The sequence below is a fragment of the Enhydra lutris genome, unplaced genomic scaffold, assembly GCF_002288905.1.
Source record: "Enhydra lutris kenyoni isolate GAN:26980312 unplaced genomic scaffold, ASM228890v2 scaffoldscaffold22, whole genome shotgun sequence".
In the NCBI taxonomy this organism is placed as follows: domain Eukaryota; kingdom Metazoa; phylum Chordata; class Mammalia; order Carnivora; family Mustelidae; genus Enhydra; species Enhydra lutris.
The window spans coordinates 23,610,852-23,632,241 of NW_019154106.1; positions in this window are offsets into that span (position 1 = coordinate 23,610,852).

Here is a 21,390-nt window from a genome sequence, read left to right on the forward strand (position 1 = left end):
GGAAAAGAAAAGAAAAGAAAAGTGACTCCAAACCAAGGTGGTATAGCATGGTAGCACAGCATCTGGTGATCTATCAAACTTTCATTTATACCGGCCAAAACACAAAAACCAAACAAAACAGAGCCAAAGCAAAAAAAAAAAAAAAAGTTGACTTTTGTCAAACTAAACCCTGAAAGTCCCTTCTAGTATATGTACTGTCCTAAACCATATTCAAGAGAGGTAGCTCCTGTGCACTGACTCTACCCATCATACGCAGATCAGATCCAATGGGGTAAGAAAACATAGTTCACTGGAAAGAATATTAACTTTAAAGTTAGATTATGTGAAAACACTGGAACAATTATTTAACTTCCAGAAGCCTCTGTATCTTCATCTTTAAAATTAGAAACCCTAAAATTAGTACCCAAGGTTTCTGTGAGAATTAAATACAGAATATGCACTAAATCTGAGAGCTGAAGGCTTGTTCAGTTAAGGTTACTGGTGCACAGTTTGAGCCCAGGAAGCTATTTGAGCCTCCCACCCTTGTAGTCCCTACAAGCCCAAAGGACCATTGGACAGGTGCAGGGGTTTTTATGTTTTCTTCTTTACTCTCCCAATATTTTTACTTACCTGTTGGATTCTTAGTTTATTTAAATTCTTAGTGGATCTCTAGTAGAGTGGAGCCAATCTAGTTTTCACCTCTGCTTTCAAATATTGGTGCAATGGGAAATACATAGCATGTAATGGCTATCTCCTTCATTTTGCAAGTTTCTAACTTCAACTGTCAAGAAACTCCTTGTCATCTCTATACTTTTCCCTGCCTAAACACCTTTCCTTGCCTAAAACAAAAACAAACAAACAAACAAACAAAGATATACTGATGACATTCAAAGACAGTGGTATTTTGAAGCAAACCAAAAAAATCACTCCTCAGAATTATACCTATCTGATCACCTAAGGAAAGTATATTTTAGAGGCATTGCTTCTTACTTTTTCTTATTTGATTCTAAGCTGAGCAACGGTAAAACAATATTATGTTGTTGAGAAAGCATGGGTTTGGAAATCAAATTGGCCTAGGGTCCATCTTGTCCCTACCACTAAACAGTTGTATATTTTGTTCATGCCTCCTTGTAGCTCTAATTCTCTCATCACACTGTAATTTTAATAATACCTGCTTACTGTGGTGATAACGTGCCTAATGCAATACACATTTCCCACAAACTACTTCTGTTTTGGAGATTCAAACCTTCCAGACTTCTGGCTCCCAGCCTGGTAGGCAGAAAATTTCAAAGTGCTGGATCCGATAAGTAACCTTGTGTATTTTCAGTGATAACCGTATATCATTGGTGCTTCAGTATGTATAATTCAATAGAATGAAGAAAATCTTCTTTTCTTTTCTCTTTTTTTTTTGTATTTTTGATTAAAAGCTATATTTTACATTAAAGGCACACAAGTCTTTGGCAATAAAAGAATCATGTAAAATTACAAATAAGAAAGCAAAATTATCCTCATTATAAGAAAATATAAGAAAGAAATATAGAAGAAATATAAGAAAATATAAGAAATACAAGAAAATAAGACTAATTTATACTTCAGTGTAAATGCATAAAAAGGATAAAAGCATGGCACTGTAACTGTATATATATATATATATATATATATATATATATATATGCATAGATATGTGGCATTGTGGGCATGTTTCACTCTACTCTGCGCTGTAGAAAAAGTCAGGTAAATGCCTCCCTTTGGCTCAGGTCATGATCCTGGAGTCCCCAGATCAAGCCTCATATCGGGCTCCCTGCTCAGGGGGGAGTCTGCTTCTCCCTCTGCCCCTCACCCTGATCTTGTGCTACTTCTCTCTCTCTCTTTCTTGCTTGCAAATAAATAAATAAAATCTTTTAAAAAGAAAGAATAAAAGAAAGAAGAGAAAAGAAAAGGAAAAAAATTCCTGATTCTTTGTTGGGAAATACCATTCATACCATTTTTAGTGATTACATTATTTTATATGAAATCACTTGAAAATATCTAATCAGTTCTCTACTGAAAAATATCCATAAAACAAAGCTCAGAGAAGTAACTGCGTAGGTCCCACAGATGAAGAGTACTGAGAAAGGGAAATGGACTTAGGTCTTCCTGTCCTCAAAGTCCACCTGCCGCCCCCCCCAACAGATTACTGGATTACTTTCCTTGCATTGCATTTCCGATTGTTAGAATGCACGTCACTGACCTAGGCAAATCATTCCAGGTTCTTTAAACCAAGTTAACGTTGTGGGTTATAGGACCCATTCGTTTTTGCCTTGTCACTCATATAAAATAAGGTTCTTGTCAATACAGTTGTAGCTCTGTGTGCTTAGAATGTGAAGACATTAAATGAAAAACCCTTGCTTTACATAATTCTGAAAGTTAACATGGAAAATTCCACTATAAAAAACACCCTCAGCTGCATTAGAAGCATTAGCCCCAGGCTTAGTTTGCACTGCACTAAAATGAGCAGTTAGAACAAGAAAACAATGTTCACCAGTTGCCTGGCATTGTGCAGACCCAGTCATAAAGTGCATGTTATGATGTAACACCCACTGGGACTAATTATTCCCTCTTCTGTGTGGAAGAGCACAAGCTGTGCAACCTTTGGGAGCTCTGACTCCTCAGAAAACCTTCTATTCCTCTCTCCTCCCACTCTTCCCACAATAGGGATTCTCCCATCAAGCCTCCATTTGGCTAAGAGAGAGAATAGAATCTGTGGTAATTGATAGTCTCTGTTCTGGCTTGAAGTGGAGCAAAAGCCTACGACTGTCACTCCTCTACTCAGACATAGTTAATGGGTTCCCACATTCTATGGGATAAAATCTTTAACATGGCCCCAGGCCCTCTAAGATCCAGCCCCATTGTCTTCACTGCTTTGTTTTCATCACTGCTTCCCGGTGACTACTCTGTCCCCTTCCACCAAGCCTGTCTATTCATAGCTTCCCAGAAGCCAAAATTCCCACCTCACCTTTCTGAACATCACTGCAGCTTCCAAAAATGCCTTCCTATCTCTTCTGCCCATGTGAAGTCAGCCCCTTCATACAATCAGGTTAATATGCCACCTGGTCCCTAACGACATCCAAACGACCTTGGGCTTTGCTAATGTCTTATTTACTTATTAGTAACACTTACTGACTCCTAAATGCATCTGTCTAAGGTGAGTTTTATTTTCTGACCACACGTGATTTTTCTTGGCCAGGAAAAGAATTGTCTCTTACTCTGTATGTGGCTGCTTAAATTCTGATATATCTTCTCTTAGGTGTTCAAGAGAGCTAAGTCTTTTAGGATAAAATCTTTTGCATTACAGTGATTTGGTGGGGGCGGTGGGGGGGGGGGGAGTCTTTTTTCTTGCAGAGTCACAGAGAAACATCTTTAATTTCATCCCTGTTTAAAAACCTTCTTTATCCCAGCCCTGTGTCAGCCCATCTGACACTACTGAACCCCAATTAGCACCTGTGATTTCAGGCAGTACCCATAACACTCATGAAGATAGTCTCAGATAAGAAAGAGGAGGTAGTTTCATTGTATATGGTCACAACAGAAGACATAATCCCCTTCAGAAGATCTCTCAGGGCCCTTTTTTACCAAAAAGGTCTGGAAGAGAAACGGAGCTGCTGAGTATGACAGTGAAATGTTGAACTTTTAAACAGGCATGCTGATTTAATGCTGGGAATATTTAAAGAGGCCTTTAGCTGTTTTGCTGTTCTCATATTATAGGCAAATAGTCATAGTTTATCTTCTGCTGGGCTGCTTTGGGGTCTTCTAAGCCAATCTCAGTAGGTAAATATCAATTGTTCAGCCATAAAAGTCCATAAAAACCAGAGTTCCAGAAAGAGCATTATGTTTCGCATACAGTAATGTGTTTGTAAGTGTTTTATAAGCCCCGTGCAACAAAAATGGGAGTGTGAATACCGACACTATGATATTTCAATTACTCTCTGGGGCATTTAATAATTTAGCAATATGTTTCAATCAAGTTCACACTACATTTATTAAAGAGCTTTATGTGGTTTTCTTTTTCAATTTGAAGCTAATACGTGGCTAAAAAAAAACTTCAAGTAAATGTGTGGCATTAATCCTTGTATACCAGCCGATGTTTACAACAGCACATCATGGGATATTACTTCTGGAATGACTTAAAAGCCAAATCATGAATTTAGAGGGCTATATGAATTCCCATTATCAATTTTCAACCACCTAGACAATTCTATAGGATATAAACTAAAGCAACCGTATATCATAAACTAGGCCCCCCGTCCATTTATCTTGCTTATTACGCGTCACCTACAATTCCCCAACTAGACCCTGGCAGGTAAAGAAACAATTTTTAATCAACCCCATTTTAATGACACTTAGAATATTATTCCTCACCCAAATGGATATATCTCTTCCCCTTTCGTTAACAGAAGAAACATTTAGTTTGCTTTTCTACACCCACAGATTATCGGTCTAGAATTGGTATACCTAGGAAGTATTCAATAATTTAAGAATCAACACAGCTATAGGGTTTGTTTTAAGGCGTGTTTTTTGGACAGTTCCAGATTTGGTTATTCTCTGAATGCACTGTTCCATTTTACAAGACCAGGGTAACAGACAACAGAGGTACTATACCCAGATTGCCTTGGGTCCCTTTTATATTTCTGTAAGCCCTTCCCTGAGTTCTTGTTAATGGTTTATGCCTGAGACTCTTTTCCTGTGTGTGGCCCACAGACTATTAGGGCCACTTTCCTGTGCAAGCACAGAGTTTAAACCCTTTTGGTGCAGACTTTAGCTAATAATGCAAAGATTGACAGGTTAGGGTGTGAGACTTAAGTCCCTGGCCTCAGGATTTGGTAATTCCTGAAGAAAATCTCACACTCCAGAATTTTTCAGTGAAATCAGCGGAAATGACCTTCTGCCATACTTTCCCACAAATCATAGCCTTGTTTGGCTTCCCTTTCTTGTCCTGCTTCTCCTTTCACCAGGTTATATTGGGAGTTCTTCCTACTAAATCACTTGAATACAAATGCTCACTTTGAGTTTTACCTGAGGGGAACTTGAAATAAAATAGCTTTGTTTCACGTAAAATTTTCTTTGTATTAAGTACAATTCTTTGTCTACCAGTAAAGAATGATATGGACATAATTTAATTGTCCTTTGTAATAATATTTTGGTCATGGTTTCTTTTGGGAAGAGTGTGCATTTAGGAATTAAACCGAGGTTCAAAGTCAGTCTGGACAGTTCACTAACTATGTAACACTGGAAACATGACTAGTTGTTGCTTCCTCAATTCCATTGGAATAAATCCCCAGAGGAACGTTCAGAATATTTCTAGCATAGTGCTTTGTTCATAAAATTTATTATCAAATAGCTCTCTTTGAGCCATCCCTCTACTTGTTTGAAAATGTTTAATCTACCAAAAGTATGATACATTCAACCCAACAGCAGTAGGAAACTCCATTAATTTATCCCATATAGGTTAAACCATGTCATGCTGACTATTGATCTTTCAGGAAAAGACGGGATTTTAAGAGGGTAGGAGACAGAAAGGCATAGAGTTTAGAGGCATTATGCTTCTGAATATGTCATGACAGATGATATATCTTCACTCTAATCCAGAAAGCCAATACTATTTTCTACCTTTTTCCTCCCACCTGTGGTGGTATCGCCAAACTTGAATAGACATGTCATTATAGAAGCAAAGATTTTTTAAACTCCAGATGTTAGGGAGAAATGTAGCTTTAAAAGTTTACCAGAAAAGTCAAAGTCACCTCATATTTATTATAAAGGCAAGCTACTTAGTGAGCGTGTCTATGAGGTAGGAACATTATACTGTTCAGGTTATCTTATAGTTAAAATTATTTGCCCAACATCTGTGATCCCTTCCTCCTTTCTCATAGAAATCCTCTTTGTTTAGATATCTAACCTTTCTCATGCAAGTCCTTGTGGTGCGAGCGAATCTGAATTCAGCTCCATCTCCATGAGAGGGCATGAACAGTCGAAACATAACGTCATGTTAATTGATTTAAAAAAATGAAAAAGTACATGACCTAACTTGGGCAAATAAATTTTGAGTGAAGTATTTCTAAGTCTTTTGAATAAGTTAGTACCGGAATTTGAGAGAAATCTGAAGTAAGTTTCCTATCTCTCACTCATTTTCATGGGAAGTTATCAATCACATATGAGTTTAACAACTGCTGCAACCATTTCACAGTTGGACTAAAGATGAAACACTGAAGGAAGAAGCAAATTCCAAAGAATTGCAGAGAAATAGGGGCACCTGGGTGGCTCTGTGGGTTGATCCTCTGCCTTCTGCTCAGGTCATGATCTCAGGGTCCTGGGATCAAGCCCTGCATTGGGCTCTCTGCTCAGCAGGGAGACTGCTTCCCACCCCCCCACCCCCCACCACCTGCCTCTCTGCCTACTTGTGATCTCTCTCTCTGTCATAAATAAATAAAATCTTAAAAAAAAAAAAAGAATTAACAGAGAAATAGAATTAGAGCACTCAATTCCAAAGAGAGTCCTTTCTCTGTTTGTGTGAACTAATACATTTCCATATTTTTAAAGTCAATTTGATAGGGTTTATTTTGGTAACAAATTACAACCAACCTGCTGAATTAAATGACATGATTTTATTCCCTCACAGTTCTGGAGGCCAGAAGTCTGAAATTAAGGTGTTGATGTGACTGGTTCCTTCTGGAGGCTGGGAGGGAGAATATTCCCTATGCTTATTTCCCAGCTTCTGGGGGCTTCTGGCAATTCTCAGCATTCGTTGGTATATAGACACATCCCTCCAATCATTACCCCAGTTTTTTCATGACTTTCAATCTGTGTACCTTCATATGTCAAATCTCTCTCCTCTTTATTACAAGGACAATAGTCATTGGATTCAGGGCCTGCCCTAAATCCTGAATGATCTTGCCTCAAGATCCCTTACTTAAAACTACAAAGGCCTTATAAGGTCGCATTCACAGGAACCAGGGGTTAGGACTTGGAGATGACATGTTTTTTGGAGACACATGATTCAATACACTACAGTTGAATTTTGTTACTCACAGATAATCATTTTTTCTGATAATGGACTCCAATTTAACTCAAATAAATAATCCCTTTATTCTGTGGCATAACTCTAGGAGCCTGGTCTTAAAAATGATCAAATTCTACAATTTAAACTTTGAAAGGGCATTTTTGGTCATCTCATCTAATGTTTCCCTTACCATAAAAATCTCTTTAAGGAGTTCCTAAACAACAGCTGACTCTGGTACTGGTTTTAATTACTCTGAAATGTATATATTTTTCATGACATCTATATATCTTCCAGAAAATTCTGACCATTTGAAATTTTCTATGACCAGAAAGCATATCTTGCTTTTGAAGAGCCCAAATCATGTAGTTTGCATATATGAAAGATCATGTTAGATCCTTATTGGAGCCATAAAAAAAGTACATGGTACTAAGAGTAATCTCTGAAAGAGTGTATTGGATTAACAGATAGAAGAGAAAAAAATGTCTGATTTGGGCAAGGAGTTGAATTTCTGCATAGTTTACTCTATGTGAATTTACCATTAAGACTTTTAAAATAAAATATTTGATACTATTATATAGAGAGGTAAGTTAAAATGAAGTTTGTGGACCTTAGTAAATGGAAACCAAATGCTCATATCCTCTGGTACAAAATGAAATGAGGAAGACACACAAAACATCCAGAAGTAAGACAGAATAAAGTGTCATGGATGTGAAATTGTTTCTGATTTTAGAATCTTTAATATTTATTCCATAAACACCCAGAAGTATCAGTTTGTACTTCCTACCATTTCCCTTCAAAACTATTGCAAAAACATTGGGACTCCTGGGTGGCTCAGTTGGGTAAGCAGCATCTTGGGATCAAGCCCCACATCGGGCTCCTTGCTCAGCAGGGAGCCTGCTTCTCCCTCTGCCTCTGCCTGCCATTCTGTCTGCCTGTGCTTGCTCTCTCTCCCTCTCTCTCTCTGACAAATAAATAAAATCTTAAAATAAAAAACTATTGCAAAAACAATTTGTGAGGCTCTTAAAAGAGATAAAATCAGATTTTTCAAAAATATAAGGGGATCCAAATTCCTAAAAACACCTAAAAAATCAGGGGTTTTAAATATGAACTCTTCGAACTGAGTCTCAAGATAGAATACCATAATTGTATGACTCTAAAGGTATAGACATGAACAAAACTCTTGCCAAACAATGCTCAATTCACACTTCCAGCCAGCTATTCTCAAAGTTGAAACTATCTCAAAAACAGACAATAAAAATTAAAAATAAAAGAAGTATCAACAGATACTTTAAGAAAACCTGATACAATGGATCCTTCATAGAGGATTTAGATTCCATTCCTGTCTTTACCTCTTCCAAGTCAATGATCCAATTACTAAGTTATTTTTTTCCATATAAAATAAAAGTCCAGATTCATTTAGAGAAACACTGGACTCTTCACACATACCTAGCAGAATGGCCAAAACCCAAAACACTGACAATGTCAGATGCTGACAAGGATGTGGAACAACATGAACTCACGGCTGGTGGGACTGCAAAATGGTATAGCCACTTTGGAACACAAGTTGGCAATTTCTAACAAAGCTAAAATACTCTTATCATATGATTCAGCAATCACCCTCCCTGGTACCAACTCATTTACCCAAATGAGTTGAAATATATCCAAGAACAAAAATCTATGCAGATGTTTATAACAGCTTTATTTCTAATGGCCCAAACTTGGAGAAAACCAAGATGCCCTTTAGTAGATGAATGGATAAATAAACTGTGGTACATCCAGAAAATGGAATACTATTCAGCACTACAAAAGAAATGAGCTTTCAAGCCATGAAAAGACATGAGGAAACTTAAATGCATATTACTAAGTAAAAGAAGCCAATCTGAGAAGGCTACATCCTTTAAGACTGCAACTACATGACATTCTGGGAAAGACAATTATGAAGATGGTAAAAAGATCGGTGGTTGCTAAGGATTAAGGTAAATAGAGGGATAAGCAGCTGGGACACAGAGGACTTTAAGGGCAGTGAAAATATTCTTTATGTTTATGTTTATAATGGCTACATGTCATTGTACATTTGTCAAACCTGTAGAATGTATATCAAAGACAAAAAGAACCTTACTGTAAACTATGAAATGGGCAATAATGGTATGTCAATATAGGTTCAAATGTCCTCTGGCTCAAGATACTGATAGTGGGAGAGGCTATGGGAGATAGGGGAGGAAAGAGGCGGGATGAGGAAGGAAATATATGAAACTATTGTATTTCCCACTCAATTTTGTTGTAAACCTAAAACTTCTCTAAAAAACAAAGTCTATTAAAAACAGAACACTGGGGGAGGAGTCAAGATGGCGGAGAAGTAGCAGGCTGAGACTACTTCAGGTAGCGGGAGATCAGCTAGATAGCTTATCTAAAGATTGCAAACACCTACAAATCCAACGGGAGATCGAAGAGAAGAAGAACAGCAACTCTAGAAACAGAAAATCAACCACTTTCTGAAAGGTAGGACGGGCGGAGAAGTGAATCCAAAGCGACGGGAAGATAGACTGCGGGGGGAGGGGCCGGCTCCCGGCAAGCGGCGGAGCAACGGAGCACAAAATCGGGACTTTTAAAAGTCTGTTCCGCTGAGGGACATCGCTCCAGAGGCTTAACCGGGGTGAAGCCCATGCAGGGTCAGCGTGGCCTCAGGTCCCGCAGGGTCACAGAAGGATCAGGGGTGTCTGAGTGTCGCAGAGCTTACAGGTATTAGAACAGGGAAGCCGGCTACAGAGACAGAGCCGAGGAGTGAGCTCTAAGCTCGGGGTTACCTTGAACCAGTCGCAGGCTCGGTCAGCTCGGAGCGCGGCCGGAGGCAGGGTGACGGGAGTAAATCGGCGCTGTTCTCTGAGGGCGCACTGAGGAGTGGGGCCCCGGACTCTCGGCTCCTCCGGGCCGGAGACCGGGAGGCCGCCATCTTCATTCCCGCCCTCCGGAACTCTACGGAAAGCGCTCAGGGAACAAAAGCTCCTGAAAGCAAACCTGAGCGGATTACTCAGCCTGGCCCGGGTAAGGGCGGTGCAACTCCGCCCGGGGCAAAGACACTTGAGAATCACTACAACAGGCCCCTCCCCCAGAAGATCAACAAGAAGCCCAGCCAGGACCAAGTTCACCTACCAAGGAGTGCAGTTTCAATACCAAGGAGAGCAGCGGAATTCCAAAGGAGGAGAAAGCAAAGCACGGAACTCAGCTTTCTCCCCATGATTCTTTAGCCTTGCAGTTAATTTAATTTTTTTTTCTTTATCAATTTATTTTTCTTCTTCTGCTAATTTTTTTTTAACTTTTACCCTTTTCTTTTTTAACGTTTTTTAACTAGTTTATCTAATATATATATATATTTTTTTCCTTTTTATATTTTTTCTTTATTGGTTTTCTTTTTTTAATTGTTTATTTTTTTTTTCTCCTTTCTGAACCTCTTTTTATCCCCTTTCTCCCCCCCTCACGATTTGGGATCTCTTCTGATTTGGCTAAAGCTTATTTTCCTGGGGTTGTTGCCACCCTTTTAGTATTTTACTTGCTCCTTCATCTACTCTTATCTGGACAAAATGACAAGGTGGAAAAATTCACCACAAAAAAAAGAACAAGAAGCTGTACCAAAGGCTAGGGACCTAATCAATACAGACATTGGTAATATGTCAGATCTAGAGTTCAGAATGACGATTCTCAAGGTTCTAGCCGGGCTTGAAAAAGGCATGGAAGATATTAGAGAAACCCTCTCAGGAGATATAAAAGCCCTTTCTGGAGAAATAAAAGAACTAAAATCTAACCAAGTTGAAATCAAAAAAGCTATTCATGAGGTGCAATCAAAAATGGAGGCTCTCACTGCTAGGATAAATGAGGCAGAAGAAAGAATTAGCGATATAGAAGACCAAATGACAGAGAATAAAGAAGCTGAGCAAAAGAGGGACAAACAGCTACTGGACCATGAGGGGAGAATTTGAGAGATAAGTGACACCATAAGATGAAACAACATTAGAATAATTGGGATTCCAGAAGAAGAGGAAACAGAGAGGGGAGCAGAAGGTATATTGGAGAGAATTATTGGAGAGAATTTCCCCAATATGGCAAAGGGAACAAGCATCAAAATCCAGGAGGTTCAGAGAACCCCCCTCAAAATCAATAAGAATAGGTCCACACCCCGTCACCGAATAGTAAAATTTACAAGTCTTAGTGACAAAGAGAAGATCCTGAAAGCAGCCCGGGAAAAGAAGTCTGTAACATACAATGGTAAAAATATTAGATTGGCAGCAGACTTATCCACAGAGACCTGGCAGGCCAGAAAGAGCTGGCATGATATATTCAGAGTACTAAACGAGAAAAACATGCAGCCAAGAATACTATATCCAGCTAGGCTATCATTGAAAATAGAAGGAGAGATTAAAAGCTTCCAGGACAAACAAAAACTGAAAGAATTTGCAAATACCAAACCAGCTCTACAGGAAATATTGAAAGGGGTCCTCTAAGCAAAGAGAGACCCTAAAAGTAGTAGATCAGAAAGAAACAGAGACAATATACAATAACAGTCACCTTACAGGCAATACAATGGCACTAAATTCATATCTCTCAATACTTACCCTGAATGTTAATGGGCTAAATGCCCCAATCAAAAGACACAGGGTATCAGAATGGATAAAAAAACAAAACCCATCTATATGTTGCCTACAAGAAACTCATCTTAAACCTGAAGACACCTCCAGATTTAAAGTGAGGGGGTGGAAAAGAATTTACCATGCTAATGGACATCAGAAGAAAGCAGGAGTGGCAATCCTTATATCAGATCAATTAGATTTTAAGCCAAAGACTATAATAAGAGATGAGGAAGGACACTGTATCATATTCAAAGGAACTGTCCAACAAGAAGATCTAACAATTTTAAATATCTATGCCCCTAACGTGGGAGCAGCCAACTATATAAACCAATTAATAACAAAATCAAAGAAACACATCGACAATAATACAATAATAGTAGGGGACTTTAACACTCCCCTCACTGAAATGGACAGATCATCCAAGCAAAAGATCAACAAGGAAATCAAGGCCTTAAATGACACACTGGACCAGATGGACATCACAGATATATTCAGAACATTTCATCCCAAAGCAACAGAATACACATTCTTCTCTAGTGCACATGGAACATTCTCCAGAATAGATCACATTCTTGGTCCTAAATCAGGTCTCAACCGTTATCAAAAGATTGGAATCATTCCCTGCATATTTTCAGACCACAATGCTCTAAAGCTAGAACTCAATCACAAGAGGAAATTTGGAAAGAACCCAAATACATGGAGACTAAACAGCATCCTTCTAAAGAATGAATGGGTCAACCAGGAAATTAAAGAAGAATTGAAAAAATTCATGGAAACAAATGATAATGAAAACACAACGGTTCAAAATCTGTGGAACACAACAAAGGCAGTCCTGAGAGGAAAATATATAGCGGTACAAGCCTTTCTCAAGAAACAAGAAAGGTCTCAGGTACACAACCTAACCCTACACCTAAAAGAGCTGGAGAAAGAACAAGAAAGAAACCCTAAACCCAGCAAGAGAAGAGAAATCATAAAGATCAGAGCAGAAATCAATGAAATAGAAACCAAAAAAACAATAGAACAAATCAACGAAACTAGGAGCTGGTTCTTTGAAAGAATTAATAAGATCGATAAACCCCTGGCCAGACTTATCAAAAAGAAAAGAGAAAGGACCCAAATAAATAAAATCATGAATGAAAGAGGAGAGATCACAACTAACACCAAAGAAATACAGACAATTATAAGAACATACTATGAGCAACTTTACGCCAACAAATTTGACAATCTGGAAGAAATGGATGCATTCCTAGAGACATATAAACTACCACAACTGAACCAGGAAGTAATAGAAAGCCTGAACAGACCCATAACCAGTTAGGAGATTGAAACAGTCATCAAAAATCTCCAAACAAACAAAAGCCCAGGGCCAGATGGCTTCCCGGGGGAATTCTACCAAACATTTAAAGAAGAACTAATTCCTATTCTCCTGAAACTCTTCCAAAAAAGAGAAATGGAAGGGAAACTTCCAAACTCATTTTATGAGGCCAGCATCACCTTGATCCCAAAACCAGACAAGGATCCCATCAAAAAAGAAAACTACAGACCAATATCCTTGATGAACACAGATGCAAAAATTCTCGCCAAAATACTAGCCAATAGGATTCAACAGTACATTAAAAGGATTATTCACCACGACCAAGTGGGATTTATTCCAGGGCTGCAAGGTTGGTTCAACATCCGCAAATCAATCAATGTGATACAACACATTAATAAAAGAAAGAATAAGAACCATATGATACTCTCCATAGATGCTGAAAAAGCATTTGACAAAGGACAGCATCCCTTCCTGATCAAAACTCTTCAAAGTGTAGGGATAGAGGGCACATACCTCAATATTATCAAAGCCATCTATGAAAAACCCACCGCAAATATCATTCTCAATGGAGAAAAACTGAAAGCTTTTCCGCTAAGGTCAGGAACATGGCAGGGATGTCCGTTATCACCACTGCTATTCAACATAGTACTAGAAGTCCTAGCCTCAGCAATCAGACAACAAAAGGAAATTAAAGGCATCCAAATCGGCAAAGAAGAAGTCAAACTATCACTCTTCGCAGATGATATGATACTATATGTGGAAAACCCAAAAGACTCCACTCCAAAACTGCTAGAACTTGTACAGGAATTCAGTAAAGTGTCAGGATATAAAATCAATGCCCAGAAATCAGTTGCATTTCTCTACACCAACAACAAGACAGAAGAAAGAGACATTAAGGAGTCCATCCCATTTACAATTGCACCCAAAACTATAAGATACCTAGGAATAAATCTAACCAAAGAGACTAAGAATCTATACACAGAAAACTATAAAGTACTCATGAAAGAAATTGAGGAAGACACAAAGAAATGGAAAAATGTTCCATGCTCCTGGATTGGAAGAATAAATATTGTGAAAATGTCTATGCTACCTAAAGCAATCTACACATTTAATGCAATTCCTATCAAAGTACCATCCATTTTTTTCAAAGAAATGGAACAAATAATCCTAAAATTTATATGGAACCAGAAAAGACCTCAAATAGCCAAAGGAATATTGAAAAAGAAAGCCAAAGTTGGTGGCATCACAATTCCGGACTTCAAGCTCTATTACAAACCTGTCATCATCAAGACAGCATGGTACTGGCACAAAAACAGACACATAGATCAATGGAACAGAATAGAGAGCCCAGAAATAGACCCTCAACTCTATGGTCAACTAATCTTCGACAAAGCAGGAAAGAATATCCAATGGAAATAAGACAGCCTCTTCAACAAATGGTGTTGGGAAAATTGGACAGCCACATGCAGAAAAATGAAATTGGATCATTTCCTTACACCACACACGAAAATAGACTCAAAATGGATGAAGGATCTCAATGTGAGAAAGGAATCCATCCAAATCCTTGAGGAGAACACAAGCAGCAACCTCTTCGACCTCAGCCGCAGCAACATCTTCCTAGGAACATCGCCAAAGGCAAGGGAAGCGAGGGCAAAAATGAACTATTGGGATTTTATCAAGATCAAAAGCTTTTGCACAGCAAAGGAAACAGTTAACAAAACCAAAAGACAACTGACAGAATGGGAGAAGATATTTGCAAATGACATATCAGATAAAGGGCTAGTGTCCAAAATCTATAAAGAACTTAGCAAACTCAACACCCAAAGAACAAATAATCCAATCAAGAAATGGGCAGAGGACATGAACAGACATTTCTGCAAAGAAGACATCCAGATGGCCAACAGACACATGAAAAAGTGCTCTACATCACTCGGCATCAGGGAAATACAAATCAAAACCACAATGAGATATCACCCCACACCAGTCAGAATGGCTAAAATTAACAAGTCAGGAAATGACAGATGCTGGTGAGGATGCAGAGAAAGGGGAACCCTCCTACACTGTTGGTGGGAATGCAAGCTGGTGCAACCACTCTGGAAAACAGCATGGAGGTTCCTCAAAATGTTGAAAATAGAACTACCCTATGACCCAGCAATTGCACTGCTGGGTATTTACCCTAAAGCTACAAACGTAGTGATCCGAAGGGGCACGTGCACCCGAATGTTTATAGCAGCAATGTCTACAATAGCCAAACTATGGAAAGAACCTAGATGTCCATCACAGACGAATGGATAAAGAAGATGTGGTATATATACACAATGGAATACTATGCAGCCATCAAAAGAAATGAAATCTTGCCATTTGCGATGACGTGGATGGAACTAGAGGGTATTATGCTTAGCGAAATAAGTCAATCGGAGAAAGACATTTCTATGATCTTTATATGATCTCCCTGATATGAGGGAGAGGAGATGCAACATGGGAGGTTAAGGGGGTAGGAGAAGAGTAAATGAAACAAGATGAGATTGGGAGGGAGACAAACCATAAGTGACTCTTAATCTCACAAAACCAACTGAGGGTTAATGGGGGGAGGGGGGTGGGGGGGATTATGGACATTGGGGAGGGTATGTGCTATGGTGAGTGCTGTGAAGTGTGTAAACCTGGCGATTCACAGACCTGTACCCCTGGGGATAAAAATATATTATATGTTTATAAAAAATAAAATAAAATAAAATAATTAAAAAAAAAGAATAAAAAAAAAAGAACACTGTAATCTATAAATAAACTTTAAAAACAATTTCATAAGTAGTTCTCAAAAATCATATTAAAAAATGTTTTTCGGTATTTTTCCAAATCTATTTTTTGTATATAGTATTTTTCTTGCTTAATATTATATAATACTATTATTAAATAATAAATATTATTAAATTATAAGATTGTTTGTTAGTTCTAAAGATATCTGCCTACATATTATGGTCCAGACACTATTAGAGGCAGTTGGAATGTAATTATAAATTTGAAAGAAAAACTTTCTGTTTTCATGAAAGATGAATTCTCAAAGAAAGTAAATACTCCAAAGAGACACGTCTATAAATAAATTTTAATTTGCTGATCCGTATTGTGCAAATATAATGATAATGAGCGTAGGGTTTATATAAATTAAAATTAATTCTTCTCATTGAAAATAAGAAATATCTCCCACTACTTTTTTTTTTTTTCTTGATACACTAGAAAGCTGGTATTTTACCTTGGAAAACCGGTAATTTTAGGTTATTTTCTATCTTTGTGAAATACATACAAATCTTTTTAAAATCTAAATAAGCCTCTTGACAGCTTTAAAACCCAGGGGTATCTTTCTCAGGGATCTAGGAACAATTTTTTGAAATGCAATCATTAGAAAATACAGTGTTCCTATCTCCTGGTTTCTGTGGGATGGTAGAAGCCTTTAGTGGGTGCCATGTTTCAAGTTGCAAAAATTTACCTCTTGTCATAAAATAGGAGAGGTTTGTTTTTCCTTTGGATAAAGCCAATGGCATATCACAGATAGTGATCATCCCAATTAGCAAGTGAGTTTAAGATGAACCATGTATGACAAATAGCATTGTCAAGTGCTTTTATTAGAAAACTCCTTATTGTTTATCTTGAGAACACACATGTGCTGGATTGTATCTGCTTGAATATATAGAAGGATGAACTTTCTTCCTGTCTTTGATTTGTCGGGAGATGGCCGGTGATGTGCATCAGATTCTGGTTTAATGCTTCTTTATCAATAAAATTGCGTTTTTTCTCTTCTGCTGTTGTGGAGAGGTTTTCTGGGTTAGAAAGATATTTTGTTTTTAATTACATTTCCCCAACATGAGATTGAGAATTCTGTAACAGGTCGTTTGTGGGCTTGTGAATTCAGAGAGAATGACCTGTAAAATTCTCTAGAGAGATGGCGTTTGAGTAGAGATCTGAATGTTAGCATGGAACCAGCCATATAAAATATCTGTGGTGAAGAGTACAAGCAGTGAGAATAGCAAGTGTACCAGCTGTAAGACGAAGATGAGCCGGGCTTGTTTAATAACACAAATCAGCCAGTGAACATGACGTTTAGAGGATGACAAATAAGGTGAGAAAGATAAGCGGTGGCCAGGTTAGGTAGGTTTGGCAGTCATTAAAAAGAGTTAGAAAAAAATTCTGAGTGAAACTGTGTGTTACAATCTGGCTCCATGCTGAAAGATATTACTATGTCTGTTTTTTACGGACCCTGAAGGAGAGAGAACTTCAGCGAGAAACTGACTCAGTGTCTCTTACAGCTGTCCAGGCAACAAATAGGACTACGGTAACAGTGGTGGATGTTTAGTGAGGTGGGTGAATTCAGAATAAATCTGGAGGTAGACACTCCATTTGGAGATGAAGACTAAGAAAAAGAGGGAACTAGGAATCACTCTTAAGTCTTTGGCCTTTCTGACTGGATGGATGATCACCATAAAGAGCTATTGCAGATTGTGGATATTAAAGGGGGTGGGGAACCCTCCCCAGCCATGCAGAGCGTGAGACACCCATTAGGTATTCAAACAGAGACATCGAGTCAGCAGCTAAAGAGGAGTCTGGAAACTCAGAAATACATTTTGGAAAATCAACAATTTAAATTATATTTTCAACCATGGGTCTGAATGTTATCTAGAATAGAGTAGAGGTAGTGAAATACACACACACACACACACACACACACACACACACACACACAAACACACAAAACAGTGGATGCAAACTATACCCTCAGGCAAATGAACATTTGGAGAACTCAAAAAGGGGGAGAAACCAGGGAGGAGAATAAAGAAGAGTCTACTTAGTAGAGTAATAAATAAAACGAAATTATGATGTTTCCCATGCAAAGTAATAATGCTGGTTTAAAAAGAAGTCCGTTGGGTTAGAAACTGTTTAAGTTCAAGGGTGATAAGGACAGATATTTGATACTTTTATTTGGAAAGCTGGTCATTTGGTGACTTTGATGAGATCAATTTCAATGGAATGACGGGGCAGAAAATCTCAGTTGAGTGGAATAAGGTGAAGAAAAAGATTGCCAGGATCCTAGTGTGAATGGCTTATGTGTGGTGGGGGGGAGTGATTACAGGAGTATCAGTAGCAGAATGGAGATGTTTTAGAGGAGAGAAGGGAGCCAGTAACCGGTGCCCTATTAAGTCAGTTACCTCAGTGGGTAACTGGAATTTAAGCCCACTGGGAAGACTCTGGGAGCCAGGGTAGATGGCATGCCTCAAAGTTATCTAAACTACGTGGGGAAGCAATTATGGTATTTATACCCACACGCCTGCTTACCACTGGTTGAAGCTACTCCTGGTGTCTTAAATCAGGTGGAACTTCTAATCTGTACCATGAGCACCACAGATGTTTTAACACCATGGAAGAGCCACCAGGCAAAGGAAAACAGATAGGAGTGTCTAGGAATTGGCTGGAAATGAGTGTGGGCACTGACAGCATTAACCACACACAGTACCTTGTTTGCATTGCTTTTTGTTATAATGGCCACAATGTGAAAAACACAAGATGGGCAGGATGTGTTTAGCCATCTCTTTGTACCCAGCACGCTGCTGACCCTGGCATATTCAGTCCCTTCGCTTCATTTTACCTCAGATTCCAAGACCCCAGCTATTTTGTTGTTTCTTTTGTTGACAATATAGATATTTTCAGAGATTTTTATTTTTTCATTCTGTAACCAGAATGAAAAAAAAAAAAAACAAAAAACAAAACTCACCACCACCCTTGATAACTTATTCTTTTATTCATCTCATTTTTCTTACTTGAGTTCTATTTTTTTTTACTTGAGTTCTGTTTTTTAATGAACTTTCAATATCCCCAAGTTTTCTTTATAACATACCTAGATGAAATATTCATGAAGCATACCTGGGTGAAATACTTTCTGAGGCTTCATATAGGAAAAAAATGGTTTTTATTCTTTTCCAACATGATTAACAACTTTGTTGGATATTAAGATCTTCATATATAGTAGCCCCACTCAAATGGTGTTCTTACTTTTATTATTGGATTTTGTTTAAAAATTTTTTTTAAAAAGGAAAAAAAAAGAAATAAAGCTAAATGATTTTGGTATGTATTTCTAGAAACCTTTTTTTTTTCCTCCTTTGGAAATTTTTGGTATTTTTTCATCACTGAAATATAAAAATATTTCTTATTTATGTAATTGTCATAAAACATTTTAATTCATTTTTTAAATTTTTAAAAGATTTTATTTATTAATTTCCAGAAAGAGAAGCAGCACAGGGAGAGGGAGAAGCACACTATCTGCTAGCAGGGAGCCTGATCTGGGGCTCAATCCCAGGACCCTAGGATCATGACCTGAGCCAAAGGAAGATGCTTAATCAACTGAGCCACCTAGGTGCTCTTTAATTATTTTTTATTTTAAATTTCCTTTCCTTTTTTACATATTGGTAGGTTTGGTTTTTCTTTTTTTTTTTTTCCCTCTGTAAAGTCTTCTACTCTGTTTCTCCTATTTTCTCCTATGACAGACTTAAAATGCATAGGTTGGAATCCTAACATCAGTTCCCCCCAAAAAATGTCTTTTAATATAATTTCCCAACTCATAAATTTCCCCAATATTATAGGGTTTTTCTTTCAATTGTGTCTCATTGTTGAAAGAGTATATCTCTGGTTTTTCCTCTAAAACACAGATTTGAGACTGTTGCTATTCCTTCTCTGTCTGTTCATATGTACACTTCACAACTCCCATGGCTTACTTGTCTTTTGCTTTACAAACCTAATGGACATGCTTCTTACTAGCAGACCTGAACTAAGAATTACATGGGTAAAGGAATTTGGTAAAATCTTATCCTCAACTGCTCTCTCAACAGATAACAGTTTTTTGGTTTTTTTTTTGTTTGTTTGTTTGTTTGTTTTTTCACGTGGCAATTGGTTGTTCCCTTGATGTTGTTCAAAAAAATACTGCCCCAAGATGGGCTCTGTGTGTGTATGTATTTTTTTATTTGCATGTGTGTATTTTTGAGACTTTATTTCTCTAGAGTTTGATGTATATGTTTTAATTCTCTATCATCAGCTTCTCTAATAGCCACATTTAAGAAAAAATTTAAGCCTAAAGTAGCAGGAGAAAAACTCTCTCAAAATAATTGATCCCAATGTTCTAAGATAATGTAAATGCTATACTTTCAGCATTTTCAGGTTTCAACAGTCTCTTAAGATAACCACACACCACTTAGCACCCTACCCCCTTCCTTTAAACATGTAAACAGAGAAGAATGAAACAGACAACAGCAACTCTCTCTGCATGAGAAACAGCTAAATGCACTCAGTTAGGTATGAGTCATCTTGGAAACTGAGGATTTTTAATATGAACACAATTCAGAGGGACTGCTTTATGCCATCTCCTGTTTACTTAGAAAAAAGGGCAAAAGCCATTTTACAAAATTTTTTAACCATATTGAAATTACTAAATGAATTTTGTCTTTCTCTCAACTACAGGCTTAATTTTCATATTCCATCAATGGCCATATATATGTCTAATACACAAAACTATATCAAAATATATCAATGATTTGATTTAAAAAGCTAGAAATAGGGGTGCCTGGGTGGCTCAGTGGGTTAAAGCCTCCGCCTTCAGCTCAGGTCATGATCCCAGGGTCCTGGAATCGAGCCCCATGTTGGGCTCTCTGCTTAGCCGGGAGCCTGCTTCCTCTCTCTCTCTGCCTGCCTTTCTGCCTACTTGTGATCTCTGCCTGTCAAATGAATAAATTAAAAAATCTTTTAAATAAAAGCTAGAAATAAAAGTACATTTTACTTTAAGAACTTTATAAAAATATGTACTTTCCAAGTGACAAAATTACTTCAGCTCCTAAAGTAAATTCCTGTCTAGAGACTGGAAGTCTGGGGATGGCAAGTGGTGAGATGGTGCAATGTACCTACCTACATGAAAAAGACAAGGATGATTTTGGACTCTGAGCTACCTAGTTAAGCCAAGTGGAAGGAGACCGCATCTCTCAAGAAAAAAAACATGTTCTTAGTTATAGTTATTGGGAACCAGGATTTCCTGCTAGAAACAGGATAGAAAAATGCAAGCAAAGTGAACTCCTTGGAAATGAGAAAATGCTCCATGATCAGGCTTGGGGCAAGGTTCAAGGCTGGCGTATCATCAAGAGTCATTTGATGGGGCAGTTCTGATGTTGGTCTGTCATCATAGTTCCAATGGTTGAGTCATTAAATCATTCTTCATGTAAGTCAAGATTTGTGTGAGAGACAGAGAGTGGAGACAGATGGCTGTGTGGATGGGGCATGGCTGGAAAACAAGCAAGTCCTCAGTGTTTCCAAAGGTTAAGAGAATGCACATCGTTCCATCTTGATGAACTGCTGATCAACTTATATTGAGAAAAGAAGTGTCGACTATGCCAAAAGAATCAGCCTGTATGAATAGG